The sequence below is a fragment of the Nelumbo lutea genome, chromosome 2 (assembly GCF_056320005.1).
Source record: "Nelumbo lutea isolate HS-2025 chromosome 2, American lotus-T2T, whole genome shotgun sequence".
NCBI classification, from domain to species: domain Eukaryota; kingdom Viridiplantae; phylum Streptophyta; class Magnoliopsida; order Proteales; family Nelumbonaceae; genus Nelumbo; species Nelumbo lutea.
The window spans coordinates 19,651,003-19,662,563 of record NC_142685.1 but is presented as its reverse complement, the minus strand read 5'-3'; the positions used below and the strand labels follow the sequence as shown (position 1 = coordinate 19,662,563).

The 11,561-nt window shown below is 33.3% G+C and overlaps 1 long non-coding RNA gene across 1 annotated transcript; it reads left to right on the top strand.

Annotated features, from left to right (window-relative positions):
• Window positions 1-6,983: 6,983 nt before the first annotated feature.
• On the top strand, window positions 6,984-7,741 carry LOC148869004 (uncharacterized). Its single transcript, XR_016107769.1, has 2 exons — window positions 6,984-7,330; window positions 7,415-7,741. It is a non-coding gene; the product is annotated as an uncharacterized LOC148869004 (long non-coding RNA).
• Window positions 7,742-11,561: the final 3,820 nt, after the last annotated feature.

Genomic DNA, 11,561 nt, shown 5'->3' with positions numbered 1-11,561 from the left:
GTGGGTCGGGTTCGGGTTGGGTCGAGACACCTCGGATTGATTTTGGATCGGGTTGAATTTCGGGTTGGATTATCAAATGCTAGACCCTAATTCTAAATGTTCGAGTTATGGTTAACCCATGGGTCACTTCGGGTCATCCTAAAAAATAACTGAAATTTAAAACAAAATAAAGAAACTACATAAAAATTGCCAAAATTAAAGGAATTAACCTTGAAATTCCAAATATAAAATAAAGAGTAAAGACTAAATAGAAAAAATTAAAGAGTTGAAACTTCTAACAATGTACAAATAGTACTAATTAGACTTGGCAATCTGGTCAACAGGTTGACCCATGACCCAACCCAAAGCAGCCCAGTTTTTTTTTCTGGATTGGGTCGGGTCAACCCAATCCATTTAACCCACCAGCCTGTTAATGACCCAGTTATATAAAATTAAATGGCTTTGGTTCAACCCAAACCCATTAATCTTATATTTATGTACTTGAAACAAAAAACTAACTCCTTTTAACAAATAAGGTAGTCATAGCTTAGTGGTAATAGTAGTTGTTATTTACACAAGTGGTGAAGGTTCAAAGCAAGTGGTATTGAGCCATCCTGTCTGATGTTTATTTCGGATTCGGGTCGACTCGGATCGGTATATGTTGGATCGGGTCAGACCACGTTGAACTAGTCCGGACTTGAGTCAAATTGATTTGGATGGGTGAAGTGTATTGATTTAAGACAAAACTAAATTTAGTCAATAATTAATATAAAATTAATACATTAATTATAAATTATTTAATTCAAATGAAGAAAATAAAATAAAAGGCTAAAGAATTAATACTAATGTCTGTAATAATTAACCCAACCCAACCCATTTAAATGGGCAGATTGGGTGACAAGTTGATCACACAACCCACCAAGTAAATAGGCGGATTAGATACTAGGTGGGTTGAGTGAAAAATTGCCACCCCTACTCTCCTCCATCCTCTACTTGGAGTACTCTTCTTAACATGTAAAATCAGTTCAAGACAATTTCAACGCAATTTCGTTGGCTCTACGTTTCCATATTTTCCTCCAAATTATAACCACCTCATACAAGAAACTAACGGTATATCATCCATCAATTTGCTGCTTCTAAATTCTAATTGAATCCCACTATATATAAATAGATCATCACAAACCCATGCATGCATGCATCGTCGTCTATATATATCTTCTATACTTGAGAGATTAATTCATACACAAATTGATCTCTCTCATCAGATAAAAAATGGCCTCCTGCAGCAAAGTAGTCGCAGTTCTTCTGATCACGGCCTTGCTGATAACGAGCGATATCGGAGTGTGCAGAGCGTACAACACCTACGTCGCCCGATGTTTCCAGAACTGCATGCCCGTATGCATGGGCGTGCAAGGTGCAACCGAAGAAATGTGCCGAAGTAGTTGCGACGATGGCTGCAGACTGATGGGGGTACCTCAAGAAGAACAACACCTCAACTCTACTGCGTAATAGAATACACCATTCGCTTTCTTTAGTTTTGGCTTCCCACCCTTCTTCATTTCCTTTTTCTTTCCTTCTCTTCTGTTCGGCCTATCACAACAACTCAGGAAAATGTAGGGAAAGGAAGAAAAATGTAGGAAACCCTTTTATAAATCTTGTATAGATTAATTTCCCTACATTTCTCTTCCTTTTCTTAATTACCTTTTCCATCAAACCAAACATAACCTTAATTAAGCAGCTGAGAATATATATATATATATATATATATTTCTTCTCAGGTTCAATTGGGGAGCTTTTTGGATTGAAGCCCCCTGCAATCCTGCATTGCATTCTGGATGTATATAATTGCTAGCTATCTTGGTCTACTGCTTGTATATATATATATATTAAATTTAATTTGGGTTTGTAATAATAAAACATGTATTTTCTCAGTTGATGAACCTTCTTTTATTTTTATTTTATTATGAGGGCAAGAGTGGTATTTTATTATTCATGTAGTCAATCCACATATATAATTGGAATAAGGGGCTTAATTATATGATAATGGCAATGCTTTATTTCAAATGACGATACAATTTATTGTAGGGGACTAGTACGTACTGTAATTCCTGCTTAATAGGAATCCTTTTAATTAGAAGACTAGCCGAGGGCCCTACTTCGCACAGGCTGGAATAGAATCGTTGTCGATCCGTTGATTCAGTTTCTAGTAAAAAATTGTTGAATCGGTTAACGATTCATTGATTCAAGTAGTTGAACTGTCGATCCGTTAATCCGTTTAATGGTTTTTAGCTGTTTTTTTTATTTTTTATTTAATTGGGTACCATCCAGGCAATCGGTTCCATTTTATTCTAATCTCGGCCCCTAGCCAAAAATCGTTGAATCGGTCAATGACCCATTGACCCAGCCGATCGAACCATTGACCCGTTCAATGATTTTTTATCATTTTTTTTAATTTTTGTTGTCAGAACAGGCCATTCATTTGAACCGAATAGTCGAATCATTAACCCAAAAACCGGTGGCCAAAACGGTTCCGTTTTCAAGTCATATGTGAGTCACACGCTCAGTTTTTTGCCTGTAATTTTTGTTGTTAGAACGGGTCATCCATTTTTTTTTATTTTCTTAATTGGGATGGCCCGCCTTGCCCTAAATTAAGACACAACGAATCTCTCCCAAAAATCACTCCACCTGATCCAAATAAAAAAAAATTTAATAAGTATATATGGGAACCGACAAACCGGTGTATTCTCAAAAACCAAAACTTTGACATACATAGGCATATGGTTAACAGAGAAATAAGCGTAGCTTGAAGCACTATCAATGCCCAAATTAGCTAAGGCATCTGATTTGTGAAATAATTTTTCCATTATGAACAAGAGAGTGAATTGCACAAGTTCGGAAAAAGATGAATATTTACAAAGCTATAGGGCTTGATATCTGAAAGTGCAATAATTACATTAAGATGTGTATTGGTATTGGTGAACTTTTCTTTCATTGAATGTAGAGAATATTGTTTTGAATTCTAAAAATTATCAATATCCATTTTCATCCTACATATAAGAGTTTTATTTGTCTTTTTAGAGGTATCGTTAGAAAACAAAAAATTGTATGATTGCACTTTAACGGATTATAGATAAGAGGAAACATACAACCAATTTTCTCTTGAAGTTAAAAGATGACTCTTAAGAGATAAGAATTAAGAGGAAATAATGAACAGGCCCTAAGGGTGTTCAATGTATAATTTTATTTTTTGGGATGGAGCTTGAGAAGAAAAACCTGTAGCCAGCCAACGTTCCCCTAGTCAGCTTTAGTGGAGAAGTGGCGTGTCCCCTAGTCCGGGTGAGAGTGTCAGTAACAACAGAATTGGCACCAAATCCAATACGTTTCAACCATGACTTTCCAGTGGTCGCGACTCCCTTTCCCTACAATGCCATTCTAGGCCAGCCTATCTTGCACGCCCTCCAAGCAGTAGTATCGACCTACTATCTATTGATGAAGTTTCAAATAGACTATGGAGTAGGAATGGTGCAAGATAATCAACTCGAGTCTCGCAAATGCCACGTTGTCACACTATGGAGTAGAACGATACGCTACCCACAAGACAAATGCGCATGCGCATACTCTTCTACTAAAAAAGAAAGTTGCAATGATTCAAATTTGTGTCAAGAAATAAAGGACAACTTAACGTTCGTGCCACTAAGCCATTACACCACTCCAAATACAAAATTTATTTCTTTATTACTTAAATGCATATTATGGTTAACTCCAACTAAAAATTAAAAAAAAAAAGTAATACTTAAAATTAGTATTTTATAAAACAATATAAATAAATAATATATAAAATACACATTTATATCAAAATATTGTTTGAATCTCAAAAAAAATTTTAAATTTGCACATGATATATCTATATCTATCTATCTATCTATCTATCTATCTATCTATCTATATATATATATATATATATATAAATTTACATTACATAAAATCATATTTATTATTTAGAAAATAAAAACATTGTTTATAAAATATTCAAGAATATAATCTTAAATTGAATATATCAAATCTACTAATCTACATTTATACCAAAATAGATTTTTAATTAGAAAATTATAGGAATAAAAATATAATAGTGGAATAATCATTTTAAAAGTTAAAATTTATGAATTTTCATATGATATGTATCTTAGAAATTTAATATATTTGATATATTTTAAGTTGAGATTAAACATTTTTATAAATTATTTATGGATATTTTAATTTACATATTGAATTTAATATTTGGTTGACCTCTTTGTTAATGTAAAAAAAAAGTAAAAATAGTAAAATCGAAAATAATTGATATAATAATTAAAATATAATAGGAAAATATGTTTTGCATTTTGGACTCTTGATTGATACATTATCAATAAAATTGTATGGTATATATGCATCATATTATATTAATTGTAATATTTTTTTTTCATATACACCATTAAAATATACATTTTCTATGTATTTATACATTATTTATGGTTATTTGACCTTAAATTTAATATTATTAATGTGTTATGAAATTTTTATGTGTTTCCCTAAGGTATCCATATTTTTCATCTGTATCCATGCATTTCCAAAGCATATCCATATCTGTATCCATATCCAAGTTGTCTAATACAATACTTGATACTAATACTTTAATCCTTGTCTCCAGGTCGTCAAGAATGGCCATCCGCCACTTCGATCAAGGAAGGAATACTTCATCTTTCAGGCCGGTACTTTGGATGGGAAGTCATTCAGTAGCTTACACCCGGGGCGATAGGACAAGTAGTAATTGTACATCCCAGGAGTACTAGAATGATTTTTCTTTATATGGCATATGTTGGTGAAGGTCTTAAGATATAGGGGGAAGTCGGTGTGGTGACAAAAGGAAATGGTGCCGACCAGGGTCCTAATAGAGTTGGGATGAAACTAATATAAGCTAATGTTATAGTAGTTCAACACCTTGGGAATAAATGGATGAAAGGGGAACCGAAGACCTACTTTTAGGGCCTCCTCAAAGACAGTGACCTCATCTTCAATGTGCTCCCACAGGTGTTGCCCAAGGGGAAAGGAATATCCGAATTGATTTAGAAGATTGGAACCCTATATCGAGCTACAAGCTCATAGATATTCTCGACAAAGAGCATAGTGGGACCGAATTGGTTCGATGCTTTAGCCCTAGATGGTTGTTGGGAAGATGAGGCCCTCTTATGAGAGCCTCGTTAGTGCCGAGTGACCTCCCCTTAAGCGAACTATCACATCCAAATTCCCCAGGATCACGATGCCACGTTGAAGGAACTGGTTATCACCCTGCTCGTTTTAGGCGGGATTGGGTAAACGTTACCTACCTATGTGGAGTCCACTTCTCCACCTCCAAGCATGAAACCACCTCTCTCTCTCTCTCTCTTTCTAGCTTTTATGAAAAATCCATTTCTTTAAATTAAGCATTGGAGTGCCCAAACCGAGTAAAGGAGCCCGAGTACTATGATCTTTTCTCCCTTTCTTTACAGTTTGACCAAACGGCCTACCTAATCCGGCATCTGAATTGTCTACCAATAGAGAGCATCAGATCACACACTATCAACTAGAAAACCGACCAACCCAGGTCGAATTTGATTATATATATACATTAACCAACCAACTATAACTAGACAAATCAAATTAGTACACTACAACCCACAAACGCATTTCTAATGACCAAAAAACCCTAATCAAACAATACAAAATACATAAAAATTTACAAATTCCAATATTGACTCGTCGCAGACCGTAGGAAACACCTAGGAGAATTCACCAATACCCCAGTTCTTTATACTCCCAAAATCTGAAAGTGGAGCAGCTAGCTCATACAATTACTCGATGTATCTCATCTTTTTTGTTTAAAGTTATGGTGTTTCAGAATGACATCATTATCAAAAAACAGACAAAAAAAGAATAAAATAATTATGTTACAACATCTAAAACAGAATAAAAAAACAGCCACACGCAGCAAAAATGCATTGGCTTTGCTGATATTGTAGTTGTTTCTATTTTTTTAGAAAATAGAATCAATCACATTGCCAAATACCCCCTTAGAGTTTTTGGTACATATTTGATACATATTTTATTAGCATGCAGATGTTATATAAGGGTTTGCTGTGGAAGATGTTCCCGATGCACGGTTGCTGTGGGGCACATTTTGTGGGGCGCAAATCTGAAATCATATATTATAAGTTGGGTTGTTCAATTTAAAGAATTTCAATTACATTCGGATCATAGGGTTCAAGCCCATGAAAAATTTAAGAAATTCCCAACCCAACTCCACCCAAATTGCACCCTTAGTGTGGGGTTGGGTCAGGTTGCCCCAACCTAACTTTGAATCCGAAATTGGGCTTGGGCTAACCTGGCCCAAGTTGCAGCCCTTTCTTAGAGAAAATAAAAAAGGATATATTGCAACTGTTGTCCGCATCAGCATTTGAGATAATTTAAAGGCAAAATATCATTTTTTTATTCAAAATAAGTTAAAGAGACAAAAGAGAGGAGTGAAATGGAAAGGAAAAGGGAGAATTTTCTCAATTAATTCTCATATAATCATCCCAATGCTTTAATTGAATTGGGATCTCCTCCAATAAATCATGTCCCAACCTCTATCAACTTGATCTAACACCGCACCTCTCACCATGAAAATGGGAGCCACCATGTTTAAAGATGGACTCCGGATTTTCTGCCCACTCTACTCACAATACACTATCCCCGTGAATTGGGAACATCTCCCCTTGCATAATACTATATAGAAGAATGAGATGTTCTCCGTGTTATGTAGGTAGATATGAGCAGAATTTGTTTGGGCAGAAGATCCGGACTCATAAAGATGTACGGTGTCAGAAGTTGAAATGTATATTATTGGCAGGTGATCCGAGTTATAGGTCCAGGTTGTCCTCGGCACCACAGAAAATCATGGGTCTCAGCCCAAATTATAGCAACCCCTCAATGGGGCGAGAGGACCCCTTGACCTAGCTACCTATAAATCACCTAAACAAACCTCTTCCATCTTCCACATTCCACAGCACTGGTGATCAAGAGGATCTCCTGCTTTCACACAGAAGCAGCCGACCATGGTGCCCTGCAGGAAAGCAGTTGGAGTTCTCTTGATCTGTGCACTGGTGATGATGGCCAGCTTTCAAATGGGCCTTTCTGCCAATTGTAGAATGTCTTGCATGCCCGTATGCATGAAGCTCCCCACTTCTACTCTTCAAGTTTGTATGGCAGCTTGCGGTAGAGGGTGTCAGCAGTTCGACTTGGAACAGTCCTCATCTTCATCAAGACAACCCCCATTCATATTCAGAAGTTTCAAGGGGTAATTTACATTTCTTTTCTTTTCCTTTTCTTAAATTAAGACAATATTCATAAACCCATTAAAACACTTTTTTCAAACATACAGGGATTTCTCGGACAAGCAAGAAACAAAAGCCCCCTGAAAACTTGGCTAACTGAGCTCTTCATCGGATTCATCCCTTCAATTTTTTTTTTTCTCCAGTTGCGTTATTCCCTCTTTTATCATCTATCTGGGGGAGAAGGCTCAGGCGCTTCAGCCATCATCATCCTACCATTAAGCTTATTTCATGTATGTTTTATTTATTTATTTTAGTCGGGCCCTGTGCGATGAACGGTGTTGTTAATAAAATTGTTGCAGGAGTCGGGCCAAATGGTACCAAGTCCAACTCAAACTATTTTTGGGTTATATTTTATAAATTTTATAACTCTTAAATGCGATGCGTAGGCTTTGTTAAGTGATACTTAAACAAGAGTTTTAGGACATTTCTAATTGGACCAAGCTGAATATAATAAATAAATTAAAAAAAACAAAAATCTAGAAGGGATTAGGGAGAATGAGAGTTCATCTTTTATTAAGTTGAATTAAAAATTAAATTTTATTTCTTTTAATTAAATTATGTTTTTATTAATTTGTATTGATTTTAACTAATAAATTAACTTTTGCTAAGTATGTTAACTATTTTTATTGTTTTTAATTATGTATTTTTTATTATTTATTTAAATGCTAATTTTTTATAAAATTGATTTTACTAATTTTGGAGTAAGTTAATAAAACTAAGTTAGTTAATTTCTTTTAATTAATAAGTTAATCGTGCAATGTAAGCCGTTGATTCTTAAGTTTCCCTTATTTATATTTTTTCTATTGATTTTTTTTTTCATATTTTCTTAATAAATATTAATTTTAATATATTAAAAAGTTTCTATTATTTTTAGTGAAAAATTCTCTTATTTTCTCAATTAATTAAAATGCTAAGTTTCTAATGTTGTTGTTATTTTCTGATTTCTTTTAGAAAATTTCCTTATTTTATCTACTTTTCTATTAATTAATAAATTGTTAATAATTTTTTTGTATTATCATTCCTTGTTTTTTTTTTATGATATTTTCTAATTCATAAAATTGTTTTTAGTGAAAGTTTTCTCTTATTTTCTCTTCTAATTTTCAAAATCGCATAACTAGGCCAAATAGATGAAACCAAATTGGTGCAATTCAATATGAACCGGTAATTGAAGCTAGTGGATTGATGGTTTGTAGGTATTCAAATAACACGACCCATGAACTTTGTCTTCTTGATGCTCAACGATTTTTTGGGCCCCTTCATTTCTTCTTTTGCTTTTTTTCTTTTCTTAAGAAATTGGCAAACTTGGGAAACAATCTAATCCATTTGATTTACCACTCAATACTTCCAAAACTTAAGTTTGCTACAATGGAGCTATAAGACAAAGGAGACCATTCATGTTCATAAAAAATATTTTTATGAAATTAGTAGTGAAATTTTCACATAATTTATAGAAAAAGTTTTCAATGAAAATTTAATATGTTTTTTTTTAAATATAATAAAAACACAGTTTAATAAGAAATTAATTAGTAGTGAAATTAATATTTTGATAAAAGTATGTTAATTAATAGTGTTTCTAATATTTATTTTCAAGACATATTTTCTAAAAAAATTTTACATGATAGATTTAGCAAACTAAACTGGAATCAATCAAGATATGTTCACATTGGTAACTAAAAATTTTTATTTTGTTGACCTATCTTCTAGCTATAGTGTTTACAAAAATTCAACATCAATATAGATAGTGATGTGTGGGGCCCAAAACGTCCCACAGAAACAGAGATAGATTTTATAATGACAATATTAAAATATTATTTATAATTAGAATAAGGGTTTTAATTAATTATTAAACTTTATTACTTTACTTTTTATTATTTGTCTTATTGTCTTATTTATTTTCTCTATCATTATTTTAGATAGTTTTAAGTTATCTTATTTCAATATTTAAGTTTTACCTTAAAATGTTTTTAAAAAAGTTAAATATAAACATTAATATTTTAATATATTGATGAAAAAATTAAATGCATGTGTTTAAAAGGAAGAGAGAGAGGGAGAGGGAGAGAGAGAGAGAGAGATGCTAGAATTAAGGGGGCGTTCTTTTTTATTGGATTTTGAGAGGGGGAAAGTTGGTCAATGGGATTTTGGTTCCCATTGACCAAGAATCCCATGTTCTTTTTTCAGATTTATGTGGGGACTAGGGAAAGTTTATTTTCCTAGGTATCACTTACGTGGATAAATAATTATTCCACATAGGGAGAAAGTTTTCAATACTTGAATGGGACAAAAATGCCCCTTTTAATAGTGGAATTTTATGGATAAAATGGTTATTTCTGTATTTACATGAGAAATAAAAGAACATGGGTAAATGCACTTACCTGGGTAAGTGTTTCCCAAGAAAAACTTATCCAAGTAACTACATTTACCCGGGTAGGTAATTTACTGAAAAGTGAACGAGGCCTAAATGGTTTATTGGGTATGTGAAATAGATTATGAGAAAGTTTTAGGTGGGGGAAAATACTTTTAAGATTTAAATTGTTGAGAAGAAGGATGATGTGGCCTAATAAGATAGGTTAAATCCCTAGTGACTTGGCTTAATAAGAGGCTGGAAAGGGAAAATGAACTAAGAAGAGAAAGAGAGAGAGAGAGTTAAAAGAAAGCAGGATATGGATAGATAGATAGATAGATAGAAAATATAGATTCATTTGCAAATTAATCCAAAACTTAAAAGGTGTTCTCAAATTTCAACCCTTCAGCAGTTGCAACCTCAGCAAATTTTGTTTTGGGTCAAGCCCAATTCCAACTTCGTGAGACTGCTTATCTTCGCGAAGTTGACACATACCAAACACATTCCCTATAGTATTCCGGATAAAGACAAAAATTTGAAATTTGGGTTTATAGAGCAATAAGAGAAGCAGAGGCCCACAACCCACGAGCAAGCATGACTCGCTGCTTAACTCAGAATGTCAAGTTGGTAGAATCGGTGATCCAACAACTGTTTGGTGCTGTCATTTCTGTGGGCCTTCTTTCAAACCTGGGCGGGCTTAATAAGGCCGTGAAATGCCAACGTTAATCCAAGACACCACCTTGTCATCTTCATCATTGTTGACATCACCGACATGCCACCACCTCTTCGTTGTTATCGAATTAGGCTGCGGTTGGTTGCAGATTTTTAGTGTAATTTTATTTGCACTGGTCCAAATGCATGAGAGTGCAAATGAGATAGGGAGCAGTAGAAGTAGGGTATAGGAGAAAATGGTTTGAAAAGATTTGAATCTATTACATATTTAAAAATAAATAAATATTTTCATTTTTTTTGTTTTGGGGATTGGAGGAGAATTAGAATATGATCCTTAGTTTATTTTTTGGAGGGGGGGACAGATTGTTTGTTGTAATGGATGATGCAAACATGAATTTCAATAAAGCATATGCATTTATTTATTTATTTATTAAAAACCCATTTGAGTGTAAATTTACTTCTTTTTTATTGATGTACTTTTACATCTTATTATTACTGTAAATATGAATTGGTCTGTCATTTGTCAATGCATAAATATAATGTTACTAAAGCAAAAGTGAATTAGAGTGCAAATTTACCCTAAACCGGAATTTACACTTCATTTGCATTGTTTCCAAACACAACCTATACAAATAATGATTTAACAAAAAGTTTGGGAGGCCAAGGACCCCCCCCCCCCCAACCAACCACTATATTTGACTTTGCCCCTGGCTGGATCAGGCCCCTGAATTCTACATATTGGAGCTAATTTATGTAGAAAATTAGTTTAGACTTAAAACCAGTATTGTTTCCAAGGTGTAAATGTTAGTGCATTTATAAATGTACCCTTACTTGCTAGGGGTGTCAACTGTATTCGAAAATCTGATTTTGAATTCAATATTCGATATAATCGAATCGAATTCAGATAATTCGAATATCTAATCGATTGAATTCGGACATCTTATTCTTACCGAATAGTTAATCGAATTCAAATTTGGATATGATTTCATTCGATTTGGTAGATATCCGAATTTGATCAATTGTTTAATTCTTATGTATAATGTATAAAATATTTTGTATAATGTACATATAATAATTAAGTTATATAAATAAATTATATCAATAAAATATTTATTTTATATATTTATTAATTATCTAAAATAATTAATTAATCGAATTTGAACGAATAGTCAAACATTTAA